The following is an 11,029-nucleotide window of genomic DNA, read 5'->3' as shown; positions in this document are numbered from 1 at the left end:
TGCTGCACGAGGACGGCAGCCAAGACCTGATCTGCATGTGTGGCATACTGACCAGGCACCCGCATCAGCGAGCTGTAAGGATGGAGCGACGGGTACCTGCACCTCCAGCTCATCCCGATGAGCACGATGGGCTGATTCTTACAAAAGTGTTTAATTATGATGGACGTTAGCATGGACTGTCCTTTGCCCCCGGCCGCGGGGCATGTGCTGCCGGCCTTTAGGCCCAGGTGCGAGTCTGTTGACAGTAAGGAAAATGAGCGCAAGGAGGTGACTACTGCCTCGAGGGTGCTTACTGACAGCAGGAGGGGCAATCTCGAGGAGGGGCATTTGAAGAGTGTCAGCCAGCTGAGCAAAGGGCTGAGGGTTGCTCGATAGCGGGAGGAGGAGCTGGTCCGAGAGTTGGCATAAGCGCAGCTTAGGGTCCATGATCTCGAGCTGCATCTAGAGGGCTGTGTGGAGGCCAGGGCGGAGCTGGAAAGGTAAACCCTGTTCTGGAAAGAGAAGGCTCTACAGGACGAAAAGGCCTTCGCGACAAGGGAGAGAGAACTTTCCGAAAGGATGCGACAGCTCTAGAGCAGAAGCCAGCAGAAGAACGAAATGCTGCGAGAGAGCCTGGCGCAAAAGAACGAGGAACTCAAAAGGTTCATGCAGAAAATGAGCGAAGCCAGCGAGGCCCGCGAGGAGAAATGGATCAGCGAGTTGCGCAGCATGAAGCTCGAGAACGAAAGCAGCAAGGCCCAGCTCAGCAGGGTCAACGAGCTGAGGGAGCACCTGCTGACTGAAAAGGTGGCCATCGAGGACAAGCTCTCGCAGATCAAGCGGGACAAGAAGGACAAGTCGAGGACCGTCCATGGCTTGGAAAAGAGGTTGTGTGTGCTTGAGACGGAGCTGGCACATGCCCAGGATGACGCTCGCAGGGCGCAGGAGGCGCTTTCCTTTGAGCGGGAGACGGGCAGACAGCTTCGCTCGCGCATTACTGAACTGTAGCAGCAGGTGGAGCTGCTGGAACAGCTGGCCAGCTAGGAGAAGGCAGCAGTGCAGAACTATGAGCAGCGGTTCGAGGAGCACCAGGACTTCGTTCGGGAAATTGAGGAGATGAAAGAACTGGCGGTAAAAAAGTGTGAGGAAAAAGGAGCGGAGATCATCCGGCTGACAGGCTTGGTGACTGCCAGAGAGACTGAGATAGAGGAGGCACGGAAGGCCGTGCGGGAGGGGCAGCTCGAGCTGCAGGTGCTGCGACACCAGCTTGAAACCGAAAAGGCGGACCCCCGGCGATAGGAGCTAAACCAGTAGGTGTACGGACTGCGATTCAAAGCAGAATCCGCGGAGCGAGAACGAGACTACCTGAAGCGGATCTACGAGGAGGAGAGCGGCCGTGCGAAGGCCGAGATCCGAAGGCTGGAGGGGCTGGTGGCCTAAGACTAGGCGAGAGTGAAGGCGAAGATGGAGCTGGCCCTGAGCGAGGAAAAGGCCGCCCTGCAGGCCTCAAAGCTGGAGCTGGACCGCAAGGACCTGAAGGCCCAGCTGGACCAACTGTGGGCGGAGAAGGACCGGGCCCGAGCGCAGCTGTAGGAACTGAACCAAGAAAAGGCCATCGTCGCCAGAGTGAAAGAATAGCTGGGGGTGAAAGCTGACAGCATCGCCGAGATCGAGGAGCAGTACCAGCTGCTCCGCGCCGAGAACAGCAGCATCGTGGGCGAGCTGTAGTCCCGCCGCAAGTAGTTCTGCAGTCTGAAGCTGGAGCACGACCGGCTGCTCTTCCAGCTGCAGGAGCGGGAGCTCGAGATCGGGGTGCTCAAGAAGAAGCTTGAGCTTAAGCGCAGGTGAGGTAACTCATGGCCTTGTTTAAAATGCGATTCGTGAAGGAGCTGCTGGGGGACTGGCCCTTGCGCTGGCGGGCGGGCTGCTGGCGCTGGCATGCAGGCGGCAAGACCAGTCCTGCAAGCCGACCAAGGCCAAGTCGGTGTCGACCTGGAAGGTGGTGGATAGCAAGCACGCCAAGGACCAGGAGAGGCTGCTGAACGACTTTATCTTCCGGCTGTCGGGGGCGATCAAGCCTGACCAGCTCCAGTTTTCGGACATCCTAAGGATCAACCAGGAGACCTCGTAGTACATCAAGCAGAGCATTGGGCCGTCGATCCGGGCGATGCGGGCAGACCGCAGGGACAAGCTGGGCAAAGACAGCTACTACAGCGAGCTGGCGGACCTGCACATTGAACTCGAGCGGGTCATGTTCGAGCTGGAGGACGAGCTGCTGGCAGGCCTGCACATCTCCTCTGATGTCTACAAGGAGGTGTTCGAGCGTGCCAAGGAGGACGAAATCTACGAGCAGATCGAGGAGGAAATCAACTCCCGCTCGGGAGGGCTGCTGGCCTACCTGCCCAAGAAGGAGGTCGAGCTGGCTGTGCTGGAGGAAGTGCTGGACTTCCAGGTCACTGTGCTGGAGGGATGGCGCAAGGAGGTCGCCCGCATGCAGGAGGCCTATGTGCCCTGCGACATGTACAGCAAGCTGCTCGAGTACTTCGTCGAGGACCAGGTGTTCACCAGGTTCGGTTTCGAGGAGGAGTCGATCGAGCAGGCCGTCCGGCAGAACTACGAGAAGGTGGAGGCCCGCATCGACCGGGTCAGCGATCGATTCGCTGAGATCGACGAGTTGATCCAGCAGGAGTATTTCGAGGGGCGGTCAAATGACGTATGAATAATCACGACAAGGCTCAGTCGGCCAGCCAGGCTACGATGTTTCCCCGGCCAGCGTCATGCCATCACGAGCCTCATTAGTGAGAAGGAACGGGGGTATGGTACCCCTGCTTGGAGCGGGGCCGTCACCCCCCAGCCTGGCGCTAACGCCTGGGCTAGTTCAGCCCGAAAATCCCGGCCAGACAGTTGCCGATCGCTCAGCACATCGATATTAAAAATGTCAGCAAGACTCATTCATGAACTCCTTGAGGTTCACGCAGATGATGCTGGTCACCCCGCAGACCTGCAGCAGACTGTTGCACTCGCTCAGGCAGACCTGCTCGCTGACTCCCTTGCTTATAGTTGGGAAGTTCAGTCTGCAGAGCAGTGACCGGTAGGCTTCGAGACAGGCCGAGTTGAAGATCAGCTTGCCGCTGCTGACCTTTTCGAAGTCGTTTACGAGGCTCTGCTGTAGCGCGGAGAGGTAGATCTCCTAGAGAACATGGTCCCTGTTGGTCGCGTTAATCCGTGCTTCGTAGGTGTAGTTGTTAGGCGCACAGTACTGGCTGGCGACATAGTCCTGACAGAAGGGGATGCTCAGCTCGCCCTTGCGAGCGACGAACCCGATTTCAAGGCCGGCGATGGCGCAGGCCCGGGGGGTGTCTAAGAGCATGCTCAGAATCCACATGATAATTTATTCGGATGTAGAAATCGGTCAGCCCCCTGCTGCACGACCTGTGGGCCAATGTGTTCAATGACTCGGACGAGGATGACCACGGACTGTAGGAGCGTTAGGAGGCGGTTGGCGAGCCTGAGCCACAGAATGCTCTGCTGGAGGGGGAGCCGGAACCCGCCTGGCAGGAGAGTCGCACGCCCGACAGGGATGCTGAACCACCTGTAGATGCGGCTCGGACCACCCCGGCCGAAAAGGTGCATACTGATGAACCTAGCCACAAATAAAATCCTGTGAAGGAAAGCAGGCCACCCGAAAAGCCACGGCGCAGGAAGCACCGGCCTCGCCGGGGCAGACTCGAGTATGTCGAGAAAAAGGAGAGAGACATCCAGGCCGAGCTCCAGGAGTAGCTGCGGTAGTTCATGCCGGGCATCTGGCGCAAAAAAAGGTGACTGCAACGTCCACCATGTTCTCTCTGCTCTGCGGGCCGAGTAATAATATTGAATGGACCCGAAAACGACTGAGTCGTTATTGGCAGCAATCGAACGCAAGTTGGAGGTCTTGAGGCAGGAGCGCGAGGCCAAGTTCGACAAGGTCTTCAGGCCTGTCGAGGAGAAGGTCCGCCTCACCGACCAGGACCAGGTCGTGCTAAGCAGCCTTGAAGAGCGGCTGCAAATCGTGGAGCATCGTTCTTCGGGGATGGAAGAGAGGACCCTTGAAAATGTCGAGGCCGAGCTCGCGGCACACAGGAAATACCTATCGGCCCTCGAGAAGGAATACATGCAAGCTCGAGGCATCTCAATCGAACCGGAATGCGACCCCGAGCAACCGGTCGAGCGGCACATCGTCCCCGCAAGAACGTGCTGCCATTCCACCCTAAAAAGCAGAAGAAAGTCTCGCAAGAACAGTACCAGCTGGCGCTTAGCGAGTACTATCAAAAGCACCCGGATAGAGCCAAGTACAACCAGAAGTTCAAATAGTACCTGAAGGAAAAAGAGATCAAGGAGGAAATCGGAAGGGAAAGGACCAGGCTCTGTCAGTGGGACAGGTTCGCTAATTATAAGGGCCTTGAAACCCCGCACAAGATGAAGGTCAGGTCCAGGTCCAAGGACCACTACAAGTGTTAGGACATGCTGGTCCCTGAAGTCGAGCCGGCTGTCACCGCGATCAAATTTTAAGATCAAGGCTAAGTTGACGAACAGGTGGCTGATCAAGATCAACAAAAAGAATAGCAAAGCTAATCCCCAAAGAGGAAGGTCGTAAGGGTCGACAAAAAGAACGCTACTGAACGGTTCGTCATGAAAGCGATGTTCCAGCAGATCGATAAAAAGAAGACTGGGGTCGCGAGCAAGGAAGAAATCAGGGACTATATGTTCAAGAACAAGGTGATCCGAGACGCCTACCACGTCGACGGGAAGTGGTTCAACGTGGACCTGCAGCGGTTTTAGACCGAAAGGGCTGGAATGCTGAGTTTGAGGGAGTTCGAGAAATTCTTGCATGTGTACAGGAATGTGGAGCACGCTGAAGAATTTGATTAGCCTGAGGGCCTGGAGGAAAGGTACAAGAGGCTGCTTGACGGAGTGCGGACTGCGCAGGACGAGGCCCTCTGTCTGACGGAGAAGGACTTCCAGGTCCTCTTCGCATCCTTCCAGGAGGTCGATCCCCACCAGGACCTGATCGTCACCCGGCTGGAGCTGGTCGAGCACATGAGGAAAGACCCAAATGTCCAGAAAATATGGGAAATGCCTGCGATAAGGATCATTGGGATAAGCAAGTTCATCACTGTCGGGCAAATCCTGGAGAGCATTCTTAAGGAGTGGCAGAGAGCCAATCCTGAAGAACGGCCTGCTCTCGAGTATATTTCCTTCGCCCAGCTGCGGCACTGTTTTGAATCCTTTCCTCAGCCGAGGCTTGAAGACAAACCAATCGAAGAGTAATTCTAGCTCGAGAAATAAACCCTTGGACTAATAAAGGACCTGTTTGACTCGATCCCGAGAGCGAAAGAAGGCTACGTCCAGACCTAGTAGTTTGTGACCACGGCCCTGGAAGATCCACTGGTGCAGGAGCAGTTTGAATAGATCTGCAGGATTTACTCTGTGGGGGCGAAGATCTATAGCGAAAATGTCAAGACTGCTCTCTAGCGGATTTTGAGGCAGGCTGACGAGTTTGTTTGCTGGAGAGAGATAGCCGGGTTTTTGTCGAAGAAGGGGCATCCTGATAATTGGAATGAAAAGGAAATACAGCTGAAGAAGGAAATCAGAAGGCGAAGGGAAAAGGAAATCATCGCTGAATCAAAGAGAATCATCAAAATTTAGGATATTCCTGATTAAGAAGAAAGAAGAGAGAGGGTGGAAGCTGAAATCGAGAAAAAACTGAAGGAAGGATTCACTTTGCCTAATCCCCCGCCCATTTCTGATTTTTAGAAGAACCATCCCTAGACAATCCATCAAGAAAGAGCGGCTTGAGTTTGAGGCGAAGTAAAGGGCCGAAAGAGAATCAAAATTCAAGGCGAAATAGGTTCCTCCCGAGGTCACGCTTCCCTTGTATGAACAGATCGAAAAAAGACGAGCGGAAAAGAGAAAGCAGAACAAGGAGCAAAGCAAATAAAAATTGAGGGAATCGTAAAAGCCATTTACCTTTTATTAAAGATAAAAGGCAGCAATAAAGGCCAAATAGTAATCAATTGAAGAGGCCAGAAATCTTCTGTATGAAGAAATCAAGAGGCACCAAATAAAGGCCAGCGACTACGACAAGGACAAGTTTAAGTCGCCCGAGAAGAAGAAGAAAGTTTAAAAGCCTCTGTCGAAGTTCGTTGATTTTGTCTCTAAGACTATCATTCGAAAGATATGAAGAATATCGACAAAAATAGGAAGGAGAACGCTGAAGCTGCATTGGCAAAGGTCGATGATGCACTCGACAAAAAAGAAAGGCTTTTAAAGGAGAAAAGATAAGCCGCTGCTAAGAAAAATAAAATAAAAAATGATTTTATTGAAAAGAAAAGAAAATAGGAAGAGGAGGAGTAGAAGCGAATTCGAGAAAAGGAAAAGGAAAAGGCCAAGCCCAAGATCAACGACTACGAGCAATCAAAGAATGCGCAATAAGCTATTGAGCGTAAGAAGGCCAGAGAAGAGGCCAGGCGCTGCAATAACTCGAATTATAAAAGGCAAGGAATAGACATAGAAGTAGCGCAAAGAAAAGATAGACAAGCTTTTGAAAAAGAAGAATGAAAGGGAAGAAGAAAAGGGCAGGTAGTAAGGAGTCCTTGACATTCTGGCATCATAAATAAAGAAAAAGATACCCCACTCGAGTCAAAAGACAGTCGAGCAAATCTAGTAGGCTAGGCAGGAAATGGAAAGAAAACTAATGGAGGATGAAGAAAAAAGGAGGCGGGCCTATCTGCGGCGCTAGCTCGAGGGCAGGATCGATAAGAAGGAGGAGGAGCAACTCGAAAAGAAGCGCAGGGTTAAATAGAAGATCAGAAACTAGACAACGATGGATGAAGTGAAGGTTGACAAGGACTACACCTTCGGACACCGCAGCAGGCATGTCAAGAAGTACAGGGGCATCATCATCGAGCAGTTCAAGAAGGCCTGATTCCGGATGAGCATATCGACCCGGTGCTGATCGATCGTTTCGGAGACCATGCCAGGACAACACCTCCATCCGGCAGGATCACCGGCGTGCTCGGGACAACCTGGATAAGACCCTCAAAAGGGGCAACTTGCGAAGGCAGCCCGCATAGACCACCCAGCGGTTTTAAGGGCCTTTGGAGGATTACGCGGGTTAGAAAGATCGAGGGCAGATATCTGCTAGCGATGGTGGTTTTAGAGGAAGTGGTAATGCTGATGCTGGTGAGTAGCAATATGCTGCTGGTTAATATCGCGAGGCTGGTGATGACGAGGCTCACGAGAGTTAAGGCTAGCAGGCGAACGAACAAGACGACAGGCCCTAACCCGACCAATAAGCTCAATAGTCTTCGCCTTAAGACCAACCAAAAGAGGAAGATGACTTCCAAGAGGACTTCGAAGAGGACTTCGAGCTGTAATGAAAGATCGTGATATCATACGGGCCTGTTAGTGTAGTATTTGGGGTGCGCAGTTCTGAAATGATGTCGTGTTTGTTCCGTTCTGACAGCTCGCTGATCATGCTCGGGTTGGAGTACGGCCGCTCCCGGCCTCGCAGCTCGATGCCCGCTTTCTTGGTCTTTGCGCTTTTTTATTAGAAACCGTCGTTTCCCAGTTACGCGTTGATGGATGCTAGCTGGTCGTACAGGCCTATGCCCGGCGACGAGTTGTTGAGCGACCGGACAATCGCCTCCAGGTCTGCACTGAACTACTTGGCGTCGATGCTGCCCACGACCCTCCGCTGGTGGAAGGCGGTCTGCAGAGGCCGCATCTTGATGACCGTCCTCATCGCCCTCTTCGAGTAGAGACTGTCAATCAGTTTCTAGGCCTCCCTCAAGTAAGCCCGCTTGAGGTCGACGTGATTGTTCAGGGACTGGTTGACATTTTCGACGAAACGGTTGAGTTCATGCCGGATGGCCTCGACGTAGCTCATGTCCTTGCACTCCGCGATGAGTTTGGACAGCATGCCGTGAGTCGACTGGAGCACCTCGTTGATGTCCTCGAAGGAGGGCAGCGTGCCCAGCTGCCGATGCTCCTCAGTGTGTATCTTGATGCACAGGGAGCACAGGGGCAGCAGGCAGGAGCCATCGTTACAGAAGTTGGTCAGCGCATGCCCAGTGTGAAATACACACCCGAAGCGGGGAAATCTAACTTACATTTCAATTTGATGGGGTGTTTGATTGCCCATCAGACAGGTATTCTATCAATGGATGGAGATCACTTGCAGCTGGCCAAGCAAGGATATTTTCTGGCACAATCAAACCGCCCTTTCGCGTAGCACTCATGCACCTCAAATTTGGCTGTGTATAGTTCCTACTGACTTTGAAGGAGCACTTTTCTATCTTCTGCTCCATGCAGGCCACCTTTCGTTAGAATCCTGGGGCAATTACCGCCTCAAGGACACAGGTCATCAATCTCCCGTAGATCGGATCGTTTGAACTCTGCTTGGCTTCGAGAAGACAGTAGGAGCTGTACTGGTCAGTGCGTAGTCGAGGCACTTCGTCACTTCCTTGAGGGGCTCGACACACAGCGAAGTTTGGGCGCAAAGCTGAAGATCGGCTTTGCACTTCCTCTGGATGGGGGCATTGGGGTTGGCTTGGGCAAGGCTAGAATCAGGATCATCATTTAATCAGATCATCACGTAGGCCTCCGTCCGAGCTTATAATAGTCGGGCAGAGCATGCCCGAACTTCAAGAGAAAGTCATCCTCAGCGTACTATGCGTCGTTGTTCGTGATGTAGAGGGCCGACAGGATCGGCCAGTGCGCCTTGGTAATTGCACGGAGTCCTTCGGGGCGCAGACTGTTGAACTGCACCTCGAGGGTTGACAAGCGCGGCCAGTTTGTGCTTGCGAGTGCTGATGCCCCTTCCGCCTCGATTTAGTTTTCATTCAGGACCAGCACTGTCAGATTAGGCCATTCCCCCATGGCTAAAGCCTTAGCCCCTTCCGCCTTTAAGTTGCAGCTCTACAACCTCAAGGTCAAGAGAGAGGGCCAGTGAGCACAAGCCAAGGCCCTTGCTCCTTCTGCTTAGAGCTAATTCTTGGACAGGTCGATTTACATGAGCTAAGGCAGTTGGCGACTACGAGGTCGATCAGCTTTGAGCCTTTCAACTTGTTGCTCGAGAGATTGATCGCCTGGAGATGAGGCCAGTTCGATACTGCGAAATCCTTGGTTCGTCAATTTCGTTTTATGACAGGTTCAGGTCGACCAGCCGCGGCCATGCTCCCATCACCAGTACTTTGATGCCAAGACCGTTCAGACCAGTACTTTGAAGGTTCACATGCGTCAGATTGATCGTGATCTTGACGAGAGTCTTCAAATCGTCGATACTCAGACGACAGTTCTTGAGGCTCAGTTCAGTCAGATGAGGAAAGACGATCTTTGATATATGCGCGAGTTCAGAACTCTTATCCATGACCATGATCCTGCAGGCTGAAAAGGCTTAGTAATCGACTGTTTCTCCTTCTTTCCTTTCGAAGTTGACAGTCACTCGTCGCTTTTTGAGTTGTTCGACCGTGCGAGCTGTGTTCGGCTTGACAACGCCATTCAGGTCTTACAGGCAGCTGGTCAGCCACTTCACGACGGCGGACTGGTAGAGCAATTTTTTGATGATGGCCTTGGAAAAGCAAATAGCCTTGGTGCTGCTGACCTGCAATCCTGCGATGCACAATTCCCCGAGGAATGCAAGCGCCATATGCTGCTGCCCGGGGCACTGGTGGCGGGGTCAATATCAAAGATGATGGGGTTGGGGTCTGGCCTTATTGTGCAAAGCTAAGTTGACCTTGCTCTGAGAGTGTTGTACTCCAGCCCCAGCTGATAGGCGGTTAGGCCCCCGTAGAAAGGAAACTCGTACTACAGTTCCGCGAAGGCGCATTTCACATCCTCGAGGGTAGGGCACCAGGCATTCTTTACTTTGGCTTTTTTTGGGATGGCCTCTTCAGAAATTCCCTCGAAGATAAGCTCCGTGCCTGGCTGATTCTTCCAAGCGTTGATCAGATCTGGTGAGGTCAGGATCAGGCGAGGGCGATTAAGGTGCAGCCAGCGCCGTCTGGTCCAAGCGAAAGCCAGCCGAAGGCAGACAGCGGGAAGGGCACTTACGCAGCCAGCCTCGGAGCGTGCCAAGGGCCCTGGCTGTGAGGGAACTTGTAGTTGAAGAGATCGGACCAATTCATTTTATAATAGCTGAAGATACAATGTTATTTGTTTATCATTGCTTGAGCTAGGCCAGCTGCTCAGAAATGGTCGCCAGCTGCTAGAAGATGCGCTTCTGGTCGGCTTTGATCTATGAGATCTAGGCCTCCAGCTGCTGCGGAGGGCGGGTGGGCTCGTACTTGAGGTTCGTGACGAACCCGTGGAGGAAGCGGCGGGAGGTGAACCTCCCCCGATGAAGCGGCGAAGGCGGTACCAGGTGAAATTGACCTCTCGATTTCGCGCATGGAAGTGATCATTTTGTGGAAGGCGATGATGTCGCCGTCCCTCTCACCGTTACTGTAAATGTTGGCGACTATGCGATCAGGATGCCGTTCAGGAAGAAGAGGTTGAGGAGCACCTGCCGGAACATGATGATCATCCATTTTGTCACCCGCTGCAGTGAGGGCAGGTCAGCCAGGTAGCCGATCTCCACCTGTCCGTTGTAAATGCCATCGATCGTCTCTAGGAACTCGCCCTCGAAGGTGGCGTTCTCCGGGTTCGTACCAGGTAGCCGTTCAGAGCAGCGAACAGGGTCAGGATGATCTGCACTGTGAAGAACGGCAGGATGCCTACCGCAATGTCAAGCAAGACCTGCAGGAGTCTGCGGATGGGGCCGATGAACCGCAGGGAGAAGATCATGCGCACGTAGAGCACGACCATGGTGATGTGCTCCTGCATGACGTTGCTGTGCCCTGCCAGCCCCACCACGCAATTGGCCAGCACCAGCAGCACCAGCAAGCTGTCCATGGCGTTTTCGGGCTCCATGAAGTGCACGAGGAGGGTGTCGTAGGTGGTCATGAGTTCGTACCAGACGATGGGGGGAAGCATGCACAGGGCGAGGATGTAGGCCCAGTTCTGCCGCACG

Source organism: Hippocampus zosterae, unplaced genomic scaffold, assembly GCF_025434085.1.
Source record: "Hippocampus zosterae strain Florida unplaced genomic scaffold, ASM2543408v3 HiC_scaffold_300, whole genome shotgun sequence".
Taxonomy (NCBI): domain Eukaryota; kingdom Metazoa; phylum Chordata; class Actinopteri; order Syngnathiformes; family Syngnathidae; genus Hippocampus; species Hippocampus zosterae.
Note: the sequence above shows the minus strand (reverse complement) of the source record.